The sequence below is a fragment of the Salvia hispanica genome, chromosome 5 (assembly GCF_029641045.1).
Source record: "Salvia hispanica isolate PSC_SH4W2 chromosome 5, Shi_PSC_v1, whole genome shotgun sequence".
NCBI classification, from domain to species: Eukaryota; Viridiplantae; Streptophyta; class Magnoliopsida; order Lamiales; family Lamiaceae; genus Salvia; species Salvia hispanica.
In genome coordinates this window covers 11,078,033-11,098,854 of record NC_142696.1, presented here as the reverse complement: position 1 = coordinate 11,098,854, position 20,822 = coordinate 11,078,033, and positions in this window count along the sequence as shown.

Sequence of the window (20,822 nt, the reverse complement as noted above, 5' to 3'; positions counted from 1 at the left end):
GGAAGCATTCGAGAGAAGAATCATACTATGTATGAAGACATAATATATTCGGAATATTTAAAAGCAAACACAAATCTTCACCAGCTCTGCTCAACACCCACCGCGCTTCCACTGCGCTTTTGCCCGAAGAAGGTCGCTCCGGTACAGCTGTCGCCGTTCAGCCCCGCATCATCTCAGTTAGCTCCAGTCTCTTCCTCATTGCTCTTTCTCTCTCAAATTTTGTTTTCTCTAATTCTCGGCTTTACTTGAGGTTGATTGAATCTGATAAAACATGGAGTTGTGGGCTATGTATATGTAAATATTGTTGAGTCTTTGAAGGGTAGTGGAGAGATTTACGGTAACCATTTTGTATTGGGAAAGAAAAGGTTGAGGGAAAAGTGTCTATATAAACAAATCGTTGTTCGCATTTGGTGTAACTGATTTTCGTTGAACGTTTCAAGTGGGCTCGACAATATGAAAAACAATACTATGTGACTTGGGCTCATATCAAATGGGTTCCAAATTGGGCTAGGAAATAATAATTGTTTCAGCCCAAAATGTAAAGTCCTTCTCTCGGCGAGAGAAATTAAATCGAAAAAATTTCAGGTCCGCAAACGACATCGATTCAAGAACAAATAAAAAGGTAGGAAAAGTCGGGGTATTACAATCTACCCATCTTAACAAAAATTTCGTCCTGAAATTTGCTTACATCCTTCGAATAAAATATTTCTCCATCGTCTTCTTGTCTTCCAATCTCCAAGCAGCTTCCTCGCCGTGTCGCCACTTTTAGGTTACGCAAGATTACTCTACACTAATTTAAATCGCAAGTATGATCTCTCGTCGTTGCATAGTTACGTCGCTTAGCATCAGCTCTTCTTGCCTCGCACCCTCTTTCATGTTTGAAACTTCACTTAGTTTTTGGTAACCTCCTCTTCTTGAGATCTTCCTCGTATTCTTTTGTTTTTATTTTTCAAGGAAAATGTGAAGAAGTAGTAATATAGTTCTCTCATTAAGCAAGCTCCAACGTTTCACACCATTCCAAGAAATAGAAAAATACCACGGTCCACCAACCTCAATTCGCACTCTCGATCTCCTTGCCTCGCTGTGCCTTGATAACTTAGGGGTTCACCTCAAACTCTCATATTCTCGTATGTTTTAATTGCTCGGAAAAGCAATAGGTATGTTTTTAACTTAGAACTACGGTTCGCGCGATCAACTAGGCCTATATCTTAGCACTCTAAGTTCACAACACATTTCATCTTCTCATAGATCAACAACTATTACATTTAATATTATTCACACCTCAAGATAAACAAGTATAACACACAACATTTTCACATCCAAAAGCAAAACAATTTCGCACTTCACATTTACATTCAAAACTTTTGAAACAAAAATTTTCTTCAAACTCTCACAATTTCCTCAAAATTTCCACATCTCACTTTCACCTTTAAAGTAAAAGTTTTGACTCAAAACTCAAAACATACTCTAAGATGAACTTTCCTCTTTCATGTAAAAACAAACAATACATCATTCCTCTTCAAAACATCCTCAACTTTCTTTCTCCAAAACTGCCTCATCCTCCTTTCTCTAAAATTTTGTCATAAAAACATAGTACTTCTTTCTTGGTTGAGTGTGGCGAGTCGGGATGTTGAGCCTTCAATTCTCACTTTTTAATCTAGCGAATAGAATCTAGACTAAGACTGAAAAAGACTCTCAAGTCCAGAGCGGAAAGAAAAATTGCTCTGATACCACTTTGTCACGACCGCATTTTCTAAGGATAGAAAACACGGTTGATCGTGACTAGGGGAGGATTAAAGAAGCGGGGAAGAAAGGGGAAATAAACGAAACTCGACCATAGCTCGAAATAATAGGGGCAATTCGAATAAAATCAGAGTATTATGTCAACAGCTGTCAACTCAAAGGAATACAATATCTCATCAATAAATGAACTCGAAAGAAACAACATTTAGCGGAAGCATTCGAGAGAAGAATCATACTATGTATGAAGACATAATATATTCGGAATATTTAAAAGCAAACACAAATCTTCACCAGCTCTGCTCAACACCCACCGCGCTTCCACTGCGCTTTTGCCCGAAGAAGGTCGCTCCGGTACAGCTGTCGCCGTTCAGCCCCGCATCATCTCAGTTAGCTCCAGTCTCTTCCTCATTGCTCTTTCTCTCTCAAATTTTGTTTTCTCTAATTCTCGGCTTTACTTGAGGTTGATTGAATCTGATAAAACATGGAGTTGTGGGCTATGTATATGTAAATATTGTTGAGTCTTTGAAGGGTAGTGGAGAGATTTACGGTAACCATTTTGTATTGGGAAAGAAAAGGTTGAGGGAAAAGTGTCTATATAAACAAATCGTTGTTCGCATTTGGTGTAACTGATTTTCGTTGAACGTTTCAAGTGGGCTCGACAATATGAAAAACAATACTATGTGACTTGGGCTCATATCAAATGGGTTCCAAATTGGGCTAGGAAATAATAATTGTTTCAGCCCAAAATGTAAAGTCCTTCTCTCGGCGAGAGAAATTAAATCGAAAAAATTTCAGGTCCGCAAACGACATCGATTCAAGAACAAATAAAAAGGTAGGAAAAGTCGGGGTATTACAATCTACCCATCTTAACAAAAATTTCGTCCTGAAATTTGCTTACATCCTTCGAATAAAATATTTCTCCATCGTCTTCTTGTCTTCCAATCTCCAAGCAGCTTCCTCGCCGTGTCGCCACTTTTAGGTTACGCAAGATTACTCTACACTAATTTAAATCGCAAGTATGATCTCTCGTCGTTGCATAGTTACGTCGCTTAGCATCAGCTCTTCTTGCCTCGCACCCTCTTTCATGTTTGAAACTTCACTTAGTTTTTGGTAACCTCCTCTTCTTGAGATCTTCCTCGTATTCTTTTGTTTTTATTTTTCAAGGAAAATGTGAAGAAGTAGTAATATAGTTCTCTCATTAAGCAAGCTCCAACGTTTCACACCATTCCAAGAAATAGAAAAATACCACGGTCCACCAACCTCAATTCGCACTCTCGATCTCCTTGCCTCGCTGTGCCTTGATAACTTAGGGGTTCACCTCAAACTCTCATATTCTCGTATGTTTTAATTGCTCGGAAAAGCAATAGGTATGTTTTTAACTTAGAACTACGGTTCGCGCGATCAACTAGGCCTATATCTTAGCACTCTAAGTTCACAACACATTTCATCTTCTCATAGATCAACAACTATTACATTTAATATTATTCACACCTCAAGATAAACAAGTATAACACACAACATTTTCACATCCAAAAGCAAAACAATTTCGCACTTCACATTTACATTCAAAACTTTTGAAACAAAAATTTTCTTCAAACTCTCACAATTTCCTCAAAATTTCCACATCTCACTTTCACCTTTAAAGTAAAAGTTTTGACTCAAAACTCAAAACATACTCTAAGATGAACTTTCCTCTTTCATGTAAAAACAAACAATACATCATTCCTCTTCAAAACATCCTCAACTTTCTTTCTCCAAAACTGCCTCATCCTCCTTTCTCTAAAATTTTGTCATAAAAACATAGTACTTCTTTCTTGGTTGAGTGTGGCGAGTCGGGATGTTGAGCCTTCAATTCTCACTTTTTAATCTAGCGAATAGAATCTAGACTAAGACTGAAAAAGACTCTCAAGTCCAGAGCGGAAAGAAAAATTGCTCTGATACCACTTTGTCACGACCGCATTTTCTAAGGATAGAAAACACGGTTGATCGTGACTAGGGGAGGATTAAAGAAGCGGGGAAGAAAGGGGAAATAAACGAAACTCGACCATAGCTCGAAATAATAGGGGCAATTCGAATAAAATCAGAGTATTATGACAACAGCTGACAACTCAAAGGAATACAATATCTCATCAATAAATGAACTCGAAAGAAACAACATTTAGCGGAAGCATTCGAGAGAAGAATCATACTATGTATGAAGACATAATATATTCGGAATATTTAAAAGCAAACACAAATCTTCACCAGCTCTGCTCAACACCCACCGCGCTTCCACTGCGCTTTTGCCCGAAGAAGGTCTCTCCGGTACAGCTGTCGCCGTGAAGCCCCGCATCATCTCAGTTAGCTCCAGTCTCTTCCTCATTGCTCTTTCTCTCTCAAATTTTGTTTTCTCTAATACTCGGCTTTACTTGAGGTTGATTGAATCTGATAAAACATGGAGTTGTGGGCTATGTATATGTAAATATTGTTGAGTCTTTGAAGGGTAGTGGAGAGATTTACGGTAACCATTTTGTATTGGGAAAGAAAAGGTTGAGGGAAAAGTGTCTATATAAACAAATCGTTGTTCGCATTTGGTGTAACTGATTTTCGTTGAACGTTTCAAGTGGGCTCGACAATATGAAAAACAATACTATGTGACTTGGGCTCATATCAAATGGGTTCCAAATTGGGCTAGGAAATAATAATTGTTTCAGCCCAAAATGTAAAGTCCTTCTCTCGGCGAGAGAAATTAAATCGAAAAAATTTCAGGTCCGCAAACGACATCGATTCAAGAACAAATAAAAAGGTAGGAAAAGTCGGGGTATTACAATCTACCCATCTTAACAAAAATTTCGTCCTGAAATTTGCTTACATCCTTCGAATAAAATATTTCTCCATCGTCTTCTTGTCTTCCAATCTCCAAGCAGCTTCCTCGCCGTGTCGCCACTTTTAGGTTACGCAAGATTACTCTACACTAATTTAAATCGCAAGTATGATCTCTCGTCGTTGCATAGTTACGTCGCTTAGCATCAGCTCTTCTTGCCTCGCACCCTCTTTCATGTTTGAAACTTCACTTAGTTTTTGGTAACCTCCTCTTCTTGAGATCTTCCTCGTATTCTTTTGTTTTTATTTTTCAAGGAAAATGTGAAGAAGTAGTAATATAGTTCTCTCATTAAGCAAGCTCCAACGTTTCACACCATTCCAAGAAATAGAAAAATACCACGGTCCACCAACCTCAATTCGCACTCTCGATCTCCTTGCCTCGCTGTGCCTTGATAACTTAGGGGTTCACCTCAAACTCTCATATTCTCGTATGTTTTAATTGCTCGGAAAAGCAATAGGTAAGTTTTTAACTTAGAACTACGGTTCGCGCGATCAACTAGGCCTGTATCTTAGCACTCTAAGTTCACAACGCATTTCATCTTCTCATAGATCAACAACTATTACATTTAATATTATTCACACCTCAAGATAAACAAGTATAACACACAACATTTTCACATCCAAAAGCAAAACAATTTCGCACTTCACATTTACATTCAAAACTTTTGAAACAAAAATTTTCTTCAAACTCTCACAATTTCCTCAAAATTTCCACATCTCACTTTCAACTTTAAAGTAAAAGTTTTGACTCAAAACTCAAAACATACTCTAAGATGAACTTTCCTCTTTCATGTAAAAACAAACATTACATCATTCCTCTTCAAAACATCCTCAACTTTCTTTCTCCAACACTGCCTCATCCTCCTTTCTCTAAAATTTTCTCATAAAAACATAGTACCTCTTTCTTGGTTGAGTGTGGCGAGTCGGGATGTTGAGCCTTCAATTCTCACTTTTTAATCTAGCGTATAGAATCTAGACTAAGACTGAAAAAGACTCTCAAGTCCAGAGCGGAAAGAAAAATTGCTCTGATACCACTTTGTCACGACCGCATTTTCTAAGGATAGAAAACACGGTTGATCGTGACTAGGGGAGGATTAAAGAAGCGGGGAAGAAAGGGGAAATAAACGAAACTCGACCATAGCTCGAAATAATAGGGGCAATTCGAATAAAATCAGAGTATTATGACAACAGCTGACAACTCAAAGGAATACAATATCTCATCAATAAATGAACTCGAAAGAAACAACATTTAGCGGAAGCATTCGAGAGAAGAATCATACTATGTATGAAGACATAATATATTCGGAATATTTAAAAGCAAACACAAATCTTCACCAGCTCTGCTCAACACCCACCGCGCTTCCACTGCGCTTTTGCCCGAAGAAGGTCTCTCCGGTACAGCTGTCGCCGTGAAGCCCCGCATCATCTCAGTTAGCTCCAGTCTCTTCCTCATTGCTCTTTCTCTCTCAAATTTTGTTTTCTCTAATACTCGGCTTTACTTGAGGTTGATTGAATCTGATAAAACATGGAGTTGTGGGCTATGTATATGTAAATATTGTTGAGTCTTTGAAGGGTAGTGGAGAGATTTACGGTAACCATTTTGTATTGGGAAAGAAAAGGTTGAGGGAAAAGTGTCTATATAAACAAATCGTTGTTCGCATTTGGTGTAACTGATTTTCGTTGAACGTTTCAAGTGGGCTCGACAATATGAAAAACAATACTATGTGACTTGGGCTCATATCAAATGGGTTCCAAATTGGGCTAGGAAATAATAATTGTTTCAGCCCAAAATGTAAAGTCCTTCTCTCGGCGAGAGAAATTAAATCGAAAAAATTTCAGGTCCGCAAACGACATCGATTCAAGAACAAATAAAAAGGTAGGAAAAGTCGGGGTATTACAATCTACCCATCTTAACAAAAATTTCGTCCTGAAATTTGCTTACATCCTTCGAATAAAATATTTCTCCATCGTCTTCTTGTCTTCCAATCTCCAAGCAGCTTCCTCGCCGTGTCGCCACTTTTAGGTTACGCAAGATTACTCTACACTAATTTAAATCGCAAGTATGATCTCTCGTCGTTGCATAGTTACGTCGCTTAGCATCAGCTCTTCTTGCCTCGCACCCTCTTTCATGTTTGAAACTTCACTTAGTTTTTGGTAACCTCCTCTTCTTGAGATCTTCCTCGTATTCTTTTGTTTTTATTTTTCAAGGAAAATGTGAAGAAGTAGTAATATAGTTCTCTCATTAAGCAAGCTCCAACGTTTCACACCATTCCAAGAAATAGAAAAATACCACGGTCCACCAACCTCAATTCGCACTCTCGATCTCCTTGCCTCGCTGTGCCTTGATAACTTAGGGGTTCACCTCAAACTCTCATATTCTCGTATGTTTTAATTGCTCGGAAAAGCAATAGGTAAGTTTTTAACTTAGAACTACGGTTCGCGCGATCAACTAGGCCTGTATCTTAGCACTCTAAGTTCACAACGCATTTCATCTTCTCATAGATCAACAACTATTACATTTAATATTATTCACACCTCAAGATAAACAAGTATAACACACAACATTTTCACATCCAAAAGCAAAACAATTTCGCACTTCACATTTACATTCAAAACTTTTGAAACAAAAATTTTCTTCAAACTCTCACAATTTCCTCAAAATTTCCACATCTCACTTTCAACTTTAAAGTAAAAGTTTTGACTCAAAACTCAAAACATACTCTAAGATGAACTTTCCTCTTTCATGTAAAAACAAACATTACATCATTCCTCTTCAAAACATCCTCAACTTTCTTTCTCCAACACTGCCTCATCCTCCTTTCTCTAAAATTTTCTCATAAAAACATAGTACCTCTTTCTTGGTTGAGTGTGGCGAGTCGGGATGTTGAGCCTTCAATTCTCACTTTTTAATCTAGCGTATAGAATCTAGACTAAGACTGAAAAAGACTCTCAAGTCCAGAGCGGAAAGAAAAATTGCTCTGATACCACTTTGTCACGACCGCATTTTCTAAGGATAGAAAACACGGTTGATCGTGACTAGGGGAGGATTAAAGAAGCGGGGAAGAAAGGGGAAATAAACGAAACTCGACCATAGCTCGAAATAATAGGGGCAATTCGAATAAAATCAGAGTATTATGACAACAGCTGACAACTCAAAGGAATACAATATCTCATCAATAAATGAACTCGAAAGAAACAACATTTAGCGGAAGCATTCGAGAGAAGAATCATACTATGTATGAAGACATAATATATTCGGAATATTTAAAAGCAAACACAAATCTTCACCAGCTCTGCTCAACACCCACCGCGCTTCCACTGCGCTTTTGCCCGAAGAAGGTCTCTCCGGTACAGCTGTCGCCGTGAAGCCCCGCATCATCTCAGTTAGCTCCAGTCTCTTCCTCATTGCTCTTTCTCTCTCAAATTTTGTTTTCTCTAATACTCGGCTTTACTTGAGGTTGATTGAATCTGATAAAACATGGAGTTGTGGGCTATGTATATGTAAATATTGTTGAGTCTTTGAAGGGTAGTGGAGAGATTTACGGTAACCATTTTGTATTGGGAAAGAAAAGGTTGAGGGAAAAGTGTCTATATAAACAAATCGTTGTTCGCATTTGGTGTAACTGATTTTCGTTGAACGTTTCAAGTGGGCTCGACAATATGAAAAACAATACTATGTGACTTGGGCTCATATCAAATGGGTTCCAAATTGGGCTAGGAAATAATAATTGTTTCAGCCCAAAATGTAAAGTCCTTCTCTCGGCGAGAGAAATTAAATCGAAAAAATTTCAGGTCCGCAAACGACATCGATTCAAGAACAAATAAAAAGGTAGGAAAAGTCGGGGTATTACAATCTACCCATCTTAACAAAAATTTCGTCCTGAAATTTGCTTACATCCTTCGAATAAAATATTTCTCCATCGTCTTCTTGTCTTCCAATCTCCAAGCAGCTTCCTCGCCGTGTCGCCACTTTTAGGTTACGCAAGATTACTCTACACTAATTTAAATCGCAAGTATGATCTCTCGTCGTTGCATAGTTACGTCGCTTAGCATCAGCTCTTCTTGCCTCGCACCCTCTTTCATGTTTGAAACTTCACTTAGTTTTTGGTAACCTCCTCTTCTTGAGATCTTCCTCGTATTCTTTTGTTTTTATTTTTCAAGGAAAATGTGAAGAAGTAGTAATATAGTTCTCTCATTAAGCAAGCTCCAACGTTTCACACCATTCCAAGAAATAGAAAAATACCACGGTCCACCAACCTCAATTCGCACTCTCGATCTCCTTGCCTCGCTGTGCCTTGATAACTTAGGGGTTCACCTCAAACTCTCATATTCTCGTATGTTTTAATTGCTCGGAAAAGCAATAGGTAAGTTTTTAACTTAGAACTACGGTTCGCGCGATCAACTAGGCCTGTATCTTAGCACTCTAAGTTCACAACGCATTTCATCTTCTCATAGATCAACAACTATTACATTTAATATTATTCACACCTCAAGATAAACAAGTATAACACACAACATTTTCACATCCAAAAGCAAAACAATTTCGCACTTCACATTTACATTCAAAACTTTTGAAACAAAAATTTTCTTCAAACTCTCACAATTTCCTCAAAATTTCCACATCTCACTTTCAACTTTAAAGTAAAAGTTTTGACTCAAAACTCAAAACATACTCTAAGATGAACTTTCCTCTTTCATGTAAAAATAAACATTACATCATTCCTCTTCAAAACATCCTCAACTTTCTTTCTCCAACACTGCCTCATCCTCCTTTCTCTAAAATTTTCTCATAAAAACATAGTACCTCTTTCTTGGTTGAGTGTGGCGAGTCGGGATGTTGAGCCTTCAATTCTCACTTTTTAATCTAGCGAATAGAATCTAGACTAAGACTGAAAAAGACTCTCAAGTCCAGAGCGGAAAGAAAAATTGCTCTGATACCACTTTGTCACGACCGCATTTTCTAAGGATAGAAAACACGGTTGATCGTGACTAGGGGAGGATTAAAGAAGCGGGGAAGAAAGGGGAAATAAACGAAACTCGACCATAGCTCGAAATAATAGGGGCAATTCGAATAAAATCAGAGTATTATGACAACAGCTGACAACTCAAAGGAATACAATATCTCATCAATAAATGAACTCGAAAGAAACAACATTTAGCGGAAGCATTCGAGAGAAGAATCATACTATGTATGAAGACATAATATATTCGGAATATTTAAAAGCAAACACAAATCTTCACCAGCTCTGCTCAACACCCACCGCGCTTCCACTGCGCTTTTGCCCGAAGAAGGTCTCTCCGGTACAGTTGTCGCCGTGAAGCCCCGCATCATCTCAGTTAGCTCCAGTCTCTTCCTCATTGCTCTTTCTCTCTCAAATTTTGTTTTCTCTAATACTCGGCTTTACTTGAGGTTGATTGAATCTGATAAAACATGGAGTTGTGGGCTATGTATATGTAAATATTGTTGAGTCTTTGAAGGGTAGTGGAGAGATTTACGGTAACCATTTTGTATTGGGAAAGAAAAGGTTGAGGGAAAAGTGTCTATATAAACAAATCATTGTTCGCATTTGGTGTAACTGATTTTCGTTGAACGTTTCAAGTGGGCTCGACAATATGAAAAACAATACTATGTGACTTGGGCTCATATCAAATGGGTTCCAAATTGGGCTAGGAAATAATAATTGTTTCAGCCCAAAATGTAAAGTCCTTCTCTCGGCGAGAGAAATTAAATCGAAAAAATTTCAGGTCCGCAAACGACATCGATTCAAGAACAAATAAAAAGGTAGGAAAAGTCGGGGTATTACAATCTACCCATCTTAACAAAAATTTCGTCCTGAAATTTGCTTACATCCTTCGAATAAAATATTTCTCCATCGTCTTCTTGTCTTCCAATCTCCAAGCAGCTTCCTCGCCGTGTCGCCACTTTTAGGTTACGCAAGATTACTCTACACTAATTTAAATCGCAAGTATGATCTCTCGTCGTTGCATAGTTACGTCGCTTAGCATCAGCTCTTCTTGCCTCGCACCCTCTTTCATGTTTGAAACTTCACTTAGTTTTTGGTAACCTCCTCTTCTTGAGATCTTCCTCGTATTCTTTTGTTTTTATTTTTCAAGGAAAATGTGAAGAAGTAGTAATATAGTTCTCTCATTAAGCAAGCTCCAACGTTTCACACCATTCCAAGAAATAGAAAAATACCACGGTCCACCAACCTCAATTCGCACTCTCGATCTCCTTGCCTCGCTGTGCCTTGATAACTTAGGGGTTCACCTCAAACTCTCATATTCTCGTATGTTTTAATTGCTCGGAAAAGCAATAGGTAAGTTTTTAACTTAGAACTACGGTTCGCGCGATCAACTAGGCCTGTATCTTAGCACTCTAAGTTCACAACGCATTTCATCTTCTCATAGATCAACAACTATTACATTTAATATTATTCACACCTCAAGATAAACAAGTATAACACACAACATTTTCACATCCAAAAGCAAAACAATTTCGCACTTCACATTTACATTCAAAACTTTTGAAACAAAAATTTTCTTCAAACTCTCACAATTTCCTCAAAATTTCCACATCTCACTTTCAACTTTAAAGTAAAAGTTTTGACTCAAAACTCAAAACATACTCTAAGATGAACTTTCCTCTTTCATGTAAAAACAAACATTACATCATTCCTCTTCAAAACATCCTCAACTTTCTTTCTCCAACACTGCCTCATCCTCCTTTCTCTAAAATTTTCTCATAAAAACATAGTACCTCTTTCTTGGTTGAGTGTGGCGAGTCGGGATGTTGAGCCTTCAATTCTCACTATCTAGCGAATAGAATCTAGACTAAGACTGAAAAAGACTCTCAAGTCCAGAGCGGAAAGAAAAATTGCTCTGATACCACTTTGTCACGACCGCATTTTCTAAGGATAGAAAACACGGTTGATCGTGACTAGGGGAGGATTAAAGAAGCGGGGAAGAAAAGGGAAATAAACGAAACTCGACCATAGCTCGAAATAATAGGGGCAATTCGAATAAAATCAGAGTATTATGACAACAGCTGACAACTCAAAGGAATACAATATCTCATCAATAAATGAACTCGAAAGAAACAACATTTAGCGGAAGCATTCGAGAGAAGAATCATACTATGTATGAAGACATAATATATTCGGAATATTTAAAAGCAAACACAAATCTTCACCAGCTCTGCTCAACACCCACCGCGCTTCCACTGCGCTTTTGCCCGAAGAAGGTCTCTCCGGTACAGCTGTCGCCGTGAAGCCCCGCATCATCTCAGTTAGCTCCAGTCTCTTCCTCATTGCTCTTTCTCTCTCAAATTTTGTTTTCTCTAATACTCGGCTTTACTTGAGGTTGATTGAATCTGATAAAACATGGAGTTGTGGGCTATGTATATGTAAATATTGTTGAGTCTTTGAAGGGTAGTGGAGAGATTTACGGTAACCATTTTGTATTGGGAAAGAAAAGGTTGAGGGAAAAGTGTCTATATAAACAAATCGTTGTTCGCATTTGGTGTAACTGATTTTCGTTGAACGTTTCAAGTGGGCTCGACAATATGAAAAACAATACTATGTGACTTGGGCTCATATCAAATGGGTTCCAAATTGGGCTAGGAAATAATAATTGTTTCAGCCCAAAATGTAAAGTCCTTCTCTCGGCGAGAGAAATTAAATCGAAAAAATTTCAGGTCCGCAAACGACATCGATTCAAGAACAAATAAAAAGGTAGGAAAAGTCGGGGTATTACAATCTACCCATCTTAACAAAAATTTCGTCCTGAAATTTGCTTACATCCTTCGAATAAAATATTTCTCCATCGTCTTCTTGTCTTCCAATCTCCAAGCAGCTTCCTCGCCGTGTCGCCACTTTTAGGTTACGCAAGATTACTCTACACTAATTTAAATCGCAAGTATGATCTCTCGTCGTTGCATAGTTACGTCGCTTAGCATCAGCTCTTCTTGCCTCGCACCCTCTTTCATGTTTGAAACTTCACTTAGTTTTTGGTAACCTCCTCTTCTTGAGATCTTCCTCGTATTCTTTTGTTTTTATTTTTCAAGGAAAATGTGAAGAAGTAGTAATATAGTTCTCTCATTAAGCAAGCTCCAACGTTTCACACCATTCCAAGAAATAGAAAAATACCACGGTCCACCAACCTCAATTCGCACTCTCGATCTCCTTGCCTTGCTGTGCCTTGATAACTTAGGGGTTCACCTCAAACTCTCATATTCTCGTATGTTTTAATTGCTCGGAAAAGCAATAGGTAAGTTTTTAACTTAGAACTACGGTTCGCGCGATCAACTAGGCCTGTATCTTAGCACTCTAAGTTCACAACGCATTTCATCTTCTCATAGATCAACAACTATTACATTTAATATTATTCACACCTCAAGATAAACAAGTATAACACACAACATTTTCACATCCAAAAGCAAAACAATTTCGCACTTCACATTTACATTCAAAACTTTTGAAACAAAAATTTTCTTTAAACTCTCACAATTTCCTCAAAATTTCCACATCTCACTTTCAACTTTAAAGTAAAAGTTTTGACTCAAAACTCAAAACATACTCTAAGATGAACTTTCCTCTTTCATGTAAAAACAAACATTACATCATTCCTCTTCATAACATCCTCAACTTTCTTTCTCCAACACTGCCTCATCCTCCTTTCTCTAAAATTTTCTCATAAAAACATAGTACCTCTTTCTTGGTTGAGTGTGGCGAGTCGGGATGTTGAGCCTTCAATTCTCACTTTTTAATCTAGCGAATAGAATCTAGACTAAGACTGAAAAAGACTCTCAAGTCCAGAGCGGAAAGAAAAATTGTTCTGATACCACTTTGTCACGATCGCATTTTCTAAGGATAGAAAACACGGTTGATCGTGACTAGGGGAGGATTAAAGAAGCGGGGAAGAAAGGGGAAATAAACGAAACTCGACCATAGCTCGAAATAATAGGGGCAATTCGAATAAAATCAGAGTATTATGTCAACAGCTGACAACTCAAAGGAATACAATATCTCATCAATAAATGAACTCGAAAGAAACAACATTTAGCGGAAGCATTCGAGAGAAGAATCATACTATGTATGAAGACATAATATATTCGGAATATTTAAAAGCAAACACAAATCTTCACCAGCTCTGCTCAACACCCACCGCGCTTCCACTGCGCTTTTGCCCGAAGAAGGTCTCTCCGGTACAGCTGTCGCCGTTCAGCCCCGCATCATCTCAGTTAGCTCCAGTCTCTTCCTCATTGCTCTTTCTCTCTCAAATTTTGTTTTCTCTAATACTCGGCTTTACTTGAGGTTGATTGAATCTGATAAAACATGGAGTTGTGGGCTATGTATATGTAAATATTGTTGAGTCTTTGAAGGGTAGTGGAGAGATTTACGGTAACCATTTTGTATTGGGAAAGAAAAGGTTGAGGGAAAAGTGCCTATATAAACAAATCGTTGTTCGCATTTGGTGTAACTGATTTTCGTTGAACGTTTCAAGTGGGCTCGACAATAAGAAAAATAATACTATGTGACTTGGGCTCATATCAAATGGGTTTCAAATCGGGCTAGGAAATAATAATTGTTTCAGCCCAAAATGTAAAGTACTTCTCTCGGCGAAAGAAATTAAATCGAAAAAATTTCAGGTCCGCAAACGACATCGATTCAAGAACAAATAAAAAGGTAGAAAAAGTCGGGGTATTACAATCTACCCATCTTAACAAAAATTTCGTCCTGAAATTTGCTTACATCCTTCGAATAAAATATTTCTCCATCGTCTTCTTGTCTTCCAATCTCCAAGCAGCTTCCTCGCCGTGTCGCCACTTTTAGGTTACGCAAGATTACTCTACACTAATTTAAATCGCAAGTATGATCTCTCGTCGTTGCATAGTTACGTCGCTTAGCATCAGCTCTTCTTGCCTCGCACCCTCTTTCATGTTTGAAACTTCACTTAGTTTTTGGTAACCTCCTCTTCTTGAGATCTTCCTCGTATTCTTTTGTTTTTATTTTTCAAGGAAAATGTGAAGAAGTAGTAATATAGTTCTCTCATTAAGCAAGCTCCAACGTTTCACACCATTCCAAGAAATAGAAAAATACCACGGTCCACCAACCTCAATTCGCACTCTCGATCTCCTTGCCTCGCTGTGCCTTGATAACTTAGGGGTTCACCTCAAACTCTCATATTCTCGTATGTTTTAATTGCTCGGAAAAGCAATAGGTAAGTTTTTAACTTAGAACTACGGTTCGCGCGATCAACTAGGCCTGTATCTTAGCACTCTAAGTTCACAACGCATTTCATCTTCTCATAGATCAACAACTATTACATTTAATATTATTCACACCTCAAGATAAACAAGTATAACACACAACATTTTCACATCCAAAAGCAAAACAATTTCGCACTTCACATTTACATTCAAAACTTTTGAAACAAAAATTTTCTTCAAACTCTCACAATTTCCTCAAAATTTCCACATCTCACTTTCAACTTTAAAGTAAAAGTTTTGACTCAAAACTCAAAACATACTCTAAGATGAACTTTCCTCTTTCATGTAAAAACAAACATTACATCATTCCTCTTCAAAACATCCTCAACTTTCTTTCTCCAACACTGCCTCATCCTCCTTTCTCTAAAATTTTCTCATAAAAACATAGTACCTCTTTCTTGGTTGAGTGTGGCGAGTCGGGATGTTGAGCCTTCAATTCTCACTTTTTAATCTAGCGTATAGAATCTAGACTAAGACTGAAAAAGACTCTCAAGTCCAGAGCGGAAAGAAAAATTGCTCTGATACCACTTTGTCACGACCGCATTTTCTAAGGATAGAAAACACGGTTGATCGTGACTAGGGGAGGATTAAAGAAGCGGGGAAGAAAGGGGAAATAAACGAAACTCGACCATAGCTCGAAATAATAGGGGCAATTCGAATAAAATCAGAGTATTATGACAACAGCTGACAACTCAAAGGAATACAATATCTCATCAATAAATGAACTCGAAAGAAACAACATTTAGCGGAAGCATTCGAGAGAAGAATCATACTATGTATGAAGACATAATATATTCGGAATATTTAAAAGCAAACACAAATCTTCACCAGCTCTGCTCAACACCCACCGCGCTTCCACTGCGCTTTTGCCCGAAGAAGGTCTCTCCGGTACAGCTGTCGCCGTGAAGCCCCGCATCATCTCAGTTAGCTCCAGTCTCTTCCTCATTGCTCTTTCTCTCTCAAATTTTGTTTTCTCTAATACTCGGCTTTACTTGAGGTTGATTGAATCTGATAAAACATGGAGTTGTGGGCTATGTATATGTAAATATTGTTGAGTCTTTGAAGGGTAGTGGAGAGATTTACGGTAACCATTTTGTATTGGGAAAGAAAAGGTTGAGGGAAAAGTGTCTATATAAACAAATCGTTGTTCGCATTTGGTGTAACTGATTTTCGTTGAACGTTTCAAGTGGGCTCGACAATATGAAAAACAATACTATGTGACTTGGGCTCATATCAAATGGGTTCCAAATTGGGCTAGGAAATAATAATTGTTTCAGCCCAAAATGTAAAGTCCTTCTCTCGGCGAGAGAAATTAAATCGAAAAAATTTCAGGTCCGCAAACGACATCGATTCAAGAACAAATAAAAAGGTAGGAAAAGTCGGGGTATTACAATCTACCCATCTTAACAAAAATTTCGTCCTGAAATTTGCTTACATCCTTCGAATAAAATATTTCTCCATCGTCTTCTTGTCTTCCAATCTCCAAGCAGCTTCCTCGCCGTGTCGCCACTTTTAGGTTACGCAAGATTACTCTACACTAATTTAAATCGCAAGTATGATCTCTCGTCGTTGCATAGTTACGTCGCTTAGCATCAGCTCTTCTTGCCTCGCACCCTCTTTCATGTTTGAAACTTCACTTAGTTTTTGGTAACCTCCTCTTCTTGAGATCTTCCTCGTATTCTTTTGTTTTTATTTTTCAAGGAAAATGTGAAGAAGTAGTAATATAGTTCTCTCATTAAGCAAGCTCCAACGTTTCACACCATTCCAAGAAATAGAAAAATACCACGGTCCACCAACCTCAATTCGCACTCTCGATCTCCTTGCCTCGCTGTGCCTTGATAACTTAGGGGTTCACCTCAAACTCTCATATTCTCGTATGTTTTAATTGCTCGGAAAAGCAATAGGTAAGTTTTTAACTTAGAACTACGGTTCGCGCGATCAACTAGGCCTGTATCTTAGCACTCTAAGTTCACAACGCATTTCATCTTCTCATAGATCAACAACTATTACATTTAATATTATTCACACCTCAAGATAAACAAGTATAACACACAACATTTTCACATCCAAAAGCAAAACAATTTCGCACTTCACATTTACATTCAAAACTTTTGAAACAAAAATTTTCTTCAAACTCTCACAATTTCCTCAAAATTTCCACATCTCACTTTCACCTTTAAAGTAAAAGTTTTGACTCAAAACTCAAAACATACTCTAAGATGAACTTTCCTCTTTCATGTAAAAACAAACAATACATCATTCCTCTTCAAAACATCCTCAACTTTCTTTCTCCAAAACTGCCTCATCCTCCTTTCTCTAAAATTTTGTCATAAAAACATAGTACCTCTTTCTTGGTTGAGTGTGGCGAGTCGGGATGTTGAGCCTTCAATTCTCACTTTTTAATCTAGCGAATAGAATCTAGACTAAGACTGAAAAAGACTCTCATGTCCAGAGCGGAAATAAAAATTGCTCTGATACCACTTTGTCACGACCGCATTTTCTAAGGATAGAAAACACGGTTGATCGTGACTAGGGGAGGATTAAAGAAGCGGGGAAGAAAGGGGAAATAAACGAAACTCGACCATAGCTCGAAATAATAGGGGCAATTTGAATAAAATCAGAGTATTATCTCAACAGCTGACAGCTCAAAGGAATATAATATCTCATCAATAAATGAACTCAAAAGAAACAACATTTAGCGGAAGCATTCGAGAGAAGAATCATACTATGTATGAAGACATAATATATTCGGAATATTTAAAAGAAAACACAAATCTTCACCAGCTCTGCTCAACACCCACCGCGCTTCCACTGCGCTTTTGCCCGAAGAAGGTCTCTCCGGTACAGCTGTCGCCGTTCAGCCCCGCATCATCTCAGTTAGCTCCAGTCTCTTCCTCATTGCTCTTTCTCTCTCAAATTTTGTTTTCTCTAATACTCGGCTTTACTTGAGGTTGATTGAATCTGATAAAACATGGAGTTGTGGGCTATGTTTATGTAAATATTGTTGAGTCTTTGAAGGGTAGTGGAGAGATTTACGGTAACCATTTTGTATTGGGAAAGAAAAGGTTGAGGGAAAAGTGTCTATATAAACAAATCGTTGTTCGCATTTGGTGTAACTGATTTTCGTTGATCGTTTCAAGTGGGCTCGACAATAAGAAAAATAATACTATGTGACTTGGGCTCATATCAAATGGGTTTCAAATCGGGCTAGGATATAATAATTGTTTCAGCCCAAAATGTAAAGTCCTTCTCTCGGCGAAAGAAATTAAATCGAAAAAATTTCAGGTCCGCAAACGACATCGATTCAAGAACAAATAAAAAGGTAGAAAAAGTCAGGGTATTACAATCTACCCATCTTAACAAAAATTTCGTCCTGAAATTTGCTTACATCCTTCGAATAAAATATTTCTCCATCGTCTTCTTGTCTTCCAATCTCCAAGCAGCTTCCTCGCCGTGTCGCCACTTTTAGGTTACGCAAGATTACTCTACACTAATTTAAATCGCAAGTATGATCTCTCGTCATTGCATAGTTACGTCGCTTAGCATCAGCTCTTCTTGCCTCGCACCCTCTTTCATGTTTGAAACTTCACTTAGTTTTTGGTAACCTCCTCTTCTTGAGATCTTCCTCGTATTCTTTTGTTTTTATTTTTGAAGGAAAATGTGAAGAAGTAGTAATATAGTTCTCTCATTAAGCAAGCTCCAACGTTTCACACCATTCCAAGAAATAGAAAAATACCACGGTCCACCAACCTCAATTCGCACTCTCGATCTCCTTGCCTCGCTGTGCCTTGATAACTTAGGGGTTCACCTCAAACTCTCATATTCTCGTATGTTTTAATTGCTCGGAAAAGCAATAAGTAAGTTTTTAACTTAGAACTACGGTTCGCGCGATCAACTAGGCCTATATCTTAGCACTCTAAGTTCACAACACATTTCATCTTCTCATAGATCAACAACTATTACATTTAATATTATTCACACCTCAAGATAAACAAGTATAACACACAACATTTTCACATCCAAAAGCAAAACAATTTCGCACTTCACATTTACATTCAAAACATTTGAAACAAAAATTTTCTTCAAACTCTCACAATTTCCTCAAAATTTCCACATCTCACTTTCACCTTTAAAGTGAAAGTTTTGACTCAAAACTCAAAACATACTCTAAGATGAACTTTCCTCTTTCATGTAAAAACAAACATTACATCATTCCTCTTCAAAACATCCTCAACTTTCTTTCTCCAAAACTGCCTCATCCTCCTTTCTCTAAAATTTTCTCATAAAAACATAGTACCTCTTTCTTGGTTGAGTGTGGCGAGTCGGGATGTTGAGCCTTCAATTCTCACTTTTTAATCTAGCAAATAGAATCTAGACTAAGACTGAAAAAGACTCTCAAGTCCAGAGCGGAAAGAAAAATTGCTCTGATACCACTTTGTCACGACCGCATTTTCTAAGGATAGAAAACACGGGTGAACGTGACTAGGGGAGGATTAAAGAAGCGGGGAAGAAAGGGGAAATAAACGAAACTCGACCATAGCTCGAAATAATAGGGGCAATTCGAATAAAATCAGAGTATTATCTCAACAGCTGACAGCTCAAAGGAATATAATATCTCATCAATAAATGAACTCAAAAGAAACAACATTTAGCGGAAGCATTCGAGAGAAGAATCATACTATGTATGAAGACATAATATATTCGGAATATTTAAAAGCAAACACAAATCTTCACCAGCTCTGCTCAACACCCACCGCGCTTCCACTGCGCTTTTGCCCGAAGAAGGTCTCTCCGGTACAGCTGTCGCCGTTCAGCCCCGCATCATCTCAGTTAGCTCCAGTCTCTTCCTCATTGCTCTTTCTCTCTCAAATTTTGTTTTCTCTAATACTCGGCTTTACTTGAGGTTGATTGAATCTGATAAAACATGGAGTTGTGGGCTATGTATATGTAAATATTGTTGAGTCTTTGAAGGGTAGTGGAGAGATTTACGGTAACCATTTTGTATTGGGAAAGAAAAGGTTGAGGGAAAAGTGTCTATATAAACAAATCGTTGTTCGCATTTGGTGTAACTGATTTTCGTTGAACGTTTCAAGTGGGCTCGACAATATGAAAAACAATACTATGTGACTTGGGCTCATATCAAATGGGTTCCAAATTGGGCTAGGAAATAATAATTGTTTCAGCCCAAAATGTAAAGTCCTTCTCTCGGCGAGAGAAATTAAATCGAAAAAATTTCAGGTCCGCAAACGACATCGATTCAAGAACAAATAAAAAGGTAGGAAAAGTCGGGGTATTACAATCTACCCATCTTAACAAAAATTTCGTCCTGAAATTTGCTTACATCCTTCGAATAAAATATTTCTCCATCGTCTTCTTGTCTTCCAATCTCCAAGCAGCTTCCTCGCCGTGTCGCCACTTTTAGGTTACGCAAGATTACTCTACACTAATTTAAATCGCAAGTATGATCTCTCGTCGTTGCATAGTTACGTCGCTTAGCATCAGCTCTTCTTGCCTCGCACCCTCTTTCATGTTTGAAACTTCACTTAGTTTTTGGTAACCTCCTCTTCTTGAGATCTTCCTCGTATTCTTTTGTTTTTATTTTTCAAGGAAAATGTGAAGAAGTAGTAATATAGTTCTCTCATTAAGCAAGCTCCAACGTTTCACACCATTCCAAGAAATAGAAAAATACCACGGTCCACCAACCTCAATTCGCACTCTCGATCTCCTTGCCTCGCTGTGCCTTGATAACTTAGGGGTTCACCTCAAACTCTCATATTCTCGTATGTTTTAATTGCTCGGAAAAGCAATAGGTAAGTTTTTAACTTAGAACTACGGTTCGCGCGATCAACTAGGCCTGTATCTTAGCACTCTAAGTTCACAACGCATTTCATCTTCTCATAGATCAACAACTATTACATTTAATATTATTCACACCTCAAGATAAACAAGT